This window comes from Bombus vancouverensis, unplaced genomic scaffold (assembly GCF_051014615.1).
Source record: "Bombus vancouverensis nearcticus unplaced genomic scaffold, iyBomVanc1_principal scaffold0054, whole genome shotgun sequence".
Taxonomy (NCBI): Eukaryota; Metazoa; Arthropoda; class Insecta; order Hymenoptera; family Apidae; genus Bombus; species Bombus vancouverensis.
Genome location: NW_027468945.1, coordinates 305,001 through 310,000, shown reverse-complemented (window position 1 = coordinate 310,000; position 5,000 = coordinate 305,001). Strand labels below are relative to the sequence as shown.

Genomic DNA, 5,000 nt, shown 5'->3' with positions numbered 1-5,000 from the left:
GTAACTTGCCCACCATCGATAGTAGGCAAATCGGCCTGTAAGACTTCGGGCTACTCTTATCCCGTTCTGGTCCCTTCGGGATAGTGATGACGTTCCCCAATTTCCAAACCTTCGGGAAGACTCCCCAGGTGAGGCAGCTATTCATGAGCCTGAGGAGTTCCTGATGGATTCCACCCCAGGCGCGTTGAATTACTTCGGCCTCGACTAGGTCAGGTCCAGGACATTTCCCCTTCGTTAGTCGTTTTACGGCGCCACTGAGTTCCTCGTAGCGGAACTCTGGGGTGTCCTCGACGTTCGGGGGGGTTGTACTGTCGCGTCTGATCGCTGTCTGCTCCGGCGTGTCCGTTTCTTCCTCGTCGTCGGGTAGTAGGGCGGACAGCATCGCCGCCGCAGTGGTTCGCCAGTTGGAGGTTTCCCCTTGTGGCGTCCGCAGAGTCGACACTGTTTCTTCCCTCCTTAGCTTGCCCGTGGCCGTTCGGTAGGCAATACCCCAGGGTTCTGCGTTGCCCTCCTTGGTTATAAAGTCTCTCCAGCTGCGTATCTTGGTCCTGGTGATTGCTTTTACGTACTCCTTTCTGATTTCTCTATACCGCAGCAGTAGATAGGGACATATAGTTTGGTCCGTGGTGTCGGGTACTTTCCTGAGATTTAATATCATATACAGCGCCCGGGCAACCCTAGAAGCCATCGGAGTTGGGATACGCCCAACCAGCGCACTCGGTACACAGTACCGGTTACCTCAAATAATCGCCTGCAGGAGGCTCTCTCGTCTCAGGTCGAACGGGGCCCTTTCCAAGCCCTTCCGTCTTCCGGGACGGTATCCGGAGCAGGTGGGACGCTGCTCACCCGCCGAAGGCCATTCGGAGGACTTTGTCCCCCTTAACTCGGCCCTCTTGCCAGCATTTGGCCACAACCACTGCCACCACGAGTCCATACCCATAATTGGTCGAGCCGAGGGTTCGCTACGCCCTCTGGGCTAACACTCGACCGCCCGTGGTACCGTTCATTGTCAACGGTGGGACCGCGCGTGTGGATGTACCGCCACGTCTCTGCTGCACGGTTTACCTGCACACCGTGCAGTCAGACCCAGATGAGACTCACGTAAGCGGGAGTTGAGGAAGTGTACCTCGGCGGCTCTCCCGACGGTCTCACCCTTGGCTTCAGGATCGTGGGTGCGCTACTACCCAAGGCTCCGTGGGGAAGACTTTGTCTTACACCACAGCAACCTTCCTTGCGGTGTACATAGAGGACTCACGTAAGCGGGACGCTTGTCCCGACGGTCCTCCCTGGCTGCGGGACCGTGGGTTTGCCAGCCCCCATAGACTCGCAAAAGCGAATCCTCCCTGCGGGAAGTAGATAGGGACAGAGGGAATCTCGTTAATCCATTCATGCGCGTCACTAATTAGATGACGAGGCATTTGGCTAAAACCTGCGATCCTCGATACGAGGACCGTACTTCCGAGGTTTATCCCCCTCGTAGGGACATTAAAATATAACATATTTGCTATGTAACCCAAAGGTTACAGCAAATTTATTCACTATCATGCATGGACGTAACAACAAAATAAATAAATAAATAAATAAATAAAGAAATAAATAATAATTTAAAAAACTGGGTCTGACTTATGTATCTAAAAATATGTTACACAGCTCTATGGAGCTTCTCAATACGTTCAGTACTAATGTTTTGATAATTTGGCCACCAATACCCATACGCTTGAGGTTACTTTCCGTGGAAGGCGTTATGGCACCACGACTGCCCAAGACCACCGGTATTACTTCTCCTTTGCCGACATTAAATCTTGCCTTTAGGTGTTCGAGGCATGGCCGATATTTGTTGACCTTTTCCTTCTCCGCGCGCGAGAGGTAATCCTTATTCTCATAGCGGACGGTAACGTCGACCACGAGAACCCTTCCCTCGTTTTTAACTACGAGGTCCGGCTTGAAAAGAGCACCTCCCACCCGGAGCGTAGGTTCAACAAAAACTTCATTATTTTTTCGTAGACTTTCGGCAAGGGTCATTTTCGCTTCATCATGCCGCTTTATCCTCAGGCCCTTAGTGTACTGGCACAGCCCGAGTATATGTCCAAGGGTCTCGGGCTGGGCTCGACATTTTCTACAATTGATGTCCAAATTTTTGTCGACTCGTGCCAGCACTGTTCTTGTGCCAACAGTGTTGGTCCTGAGTTTAAGGGCATCTATAAATCTTGATGGCTTGAGCAGTTCGCAATCCTTAAGCCACACATTGCCAGCTTTGCTTCTCGAGAAGTCAGGTACGCCCTGCCCCTGACTTCTTAGTTCTGCCCATTGCTTCACATGCCCCGCTTTTAATCTTTTTCGGGCTCTTTCGATATCTTCCACAGAGGCTGGCCAATTGATCCTCAGTGAGTTTGCCATCTTTTTCAATTTCTCATTGTACTTTTAATCAACCAGGCTGGAGACCGCCGGGTCGATCGAGTCCTTTATTTTAATTGCACTTTTTAGGGTGCCAAGTTTGACGATGTGTTCGAACCTCGGCAACCCTAATCCGCCCCAGGATTTGGGGGCATAGAAAAAACCAGTGGCAGTTGAAGGCGTTAGATGGAATATAGCCTTTATTTCCTGCCTGACTTCGCTGTCCAGCAATCTTAAAACGCTGTCACTCGGCGGGCTTACGAGCAGGTTATAAATATATCGGGGAAAGATATGTTTTGTGATCAATTCGAGCTTCTGGCATGGCTTGAGTGAGAGCTTTCTAACTCTCCTCACCACACTCAGAAGCTCGGGAACGATTATGCCACAGTGTATGCCTTTCCAGGGCCCCATTTTGGCGCCTAAGTACCTGAAGGCTTCGTCAGGATCGACTGTTGGGATGGTGTTGTTCCCATGTTTAATTTTTGGTTCTTTGATGAACCAAGTACGCCTTTCTGCGACTACTTGAAATGCCTGGCATTTATCCCTTGAGATGGTCATACCGAGGCCGTTCAGATACTCGTCAAGCACACCCACTTGGCGTTGCGCTTCCCCGATATCGGCGCCGAGCAACACTACGTCGTCAGCAAAAGCCAGGACAGGAATCTTTCTTGTCTCATTCACGTTTATTCCGCTGGTTTGTTGCTCGATCAAATCCAGCAGTGGCTCCAAGCACAGGTTGAATAGCAGCGGTGACAAAGGGTCGCCCTGCTTAACTCCCCTGAGGATCTTAATCTCGACCCCGGTGCTGTTTTTAGATTTTATTGTGGTCTTGCCCTCGTTATACATGTTCCTGATCAAGTCAGTAATGGGGATCGGCACGCCCTTCCTCCTTAGGCAGGGGACGATTGCCGAGTGGGGCACTGTGTCGAAGGCTTTGGAGATATCCACAATAGTGAATACCCCGCCTTTCTTTTTCTTGCTATAATCCAAGGCAGCGCTCAACAGGTCGATGTTTATTTTACAACCGCTTTCAGCGGTGAATCCTTTCTGCCTTGGATTCAACACAATGCCCCTCCTTATCCTCCCGTCAATTATGGAGGAGAAAATACGGCCGAGAATGGGGCCTATAGTTATAGGCCTCCAATTCTCGACCAGGCTGCTCGACTTATTTGGTTTTGGTATTAACGTTGTTCTATTTTCCTTCCATATAGGAGGAAAATAGGAGCAATAAAGTAAGATATTGTACAATACAGCTAAGATGGTGGGCAGGCCAGGGATCAGAAGGTGTTCCTTCTGGAAGCCATCCGGTCCTGCTGCAGCCTTCATTCTTATTCTGCTCAATTTCTCCGCCACATCCTCAACAGCAATTGGCGGGAAGACCTCGCATAAGGAAAGCTCAGAGGCTCTACTTCCTGGGACGGGGGCTTCAACAGGTCCTGTCTGGCCCCATAAATCCTCATAAAGCCTCCTCACTTCCTCGGCATCAGGCAGATCCCTAGCCGGTTGGAGGAAGGCCCGATCATCATTTATTACGGCATCGGCCAACCTCCTTGGATTTTCTGTAAACAACTCCTGGCAACGAGCGTATGAGTATCTTTTTCTAGCATTTCTATTACCCTTTTTCTTTCCTTGGTGACCAATCCTCTTGTTCTTAACTGAACTTGCCCTCTTTTTACTATTAATTTCTTTTATGGCTCCATAGAGCGTGAATTCTAAAAATTCATTTATAGCACTCTCAAGGGCTTCCCTATTTCCCTTGAGAGAGACCCAGATTGTCATCAGTCGAGTGTGAACCCACCTTAAAACAGGTGGCACCTCGACTTGTGTCATTATTGCGGACTCTAGCTGGAGTCTCCACTGTTCATATTCTAGACCGCTGACTCCAGGTTCTTCGAAACACGCATTGCCTGGATCAACGGGATCGCACCCTCCCTCTGTCACCTGAGTGGGCTCTTGGGAACTTGTTTCCTCACCAATCAGCCTCAGCTTTTTACGCTGGTATCTGATTTGTTCGATCGTCTTGCTGGTGAGGATCTCACTGATCATTTTGTTGGGGAATTTGTGGTCTTTATATATCTCCCAAAGTTCCCTCAACTGAGCCAACTCCTCCGCCGTCCATTTTTTCTCAGGGGGGTCCGTTCCCCTCCTTTTGACGTTTCTTACGGCAGGGTGCGCATGCCGCTCGTGGGTAGACAGCCCTCTAAGCGTCCCAAAGCTCATGGGGCAGGTTTCGCATCTATATGAACCACTGGGTCCTTGACTTGTTCCTCTACAATGAGGCAGGTGGCATCTGGCCCCATGAAGCTTCGGAAAGCCTTTCCCACAGTCTTTGCATCTCCATTGGATGCGGGCTGTCACATGATGTTGCTCCAGGTACCGCCCTAAGTCTGACAATGACAAAAAGAAAAGGTCAATTTCCCTTTTCTGGCAGACAGGGCAGGCAACCTGGTCACCCACGATCGGTACCATGATGTCAATCGTGTCCGGGGATGAAGCCAAATCGTCAACTGAGGTCCCCTCCAGAGCGGAAGAATCCGCCGCGACGTCTCCGGGACCGAGAGATGCCGCGTCCGAGGCGCTTTCTGTGTCTTTATTTACCATGATAT

The 5,000-nt window shown here is 50.3% G+C and overlaps 1 pseudogene; it reads right to left on the bottom strand.

Annotated features, from left to right (window-relative positions):
• Positions 1–5,000, bottom strand: part of LOC143304773 (large subunit ribosomal RNA) — an 11,602-nt pseudogene that overhangs the window by 3,402 nt on the left and 3,200 nt on the right.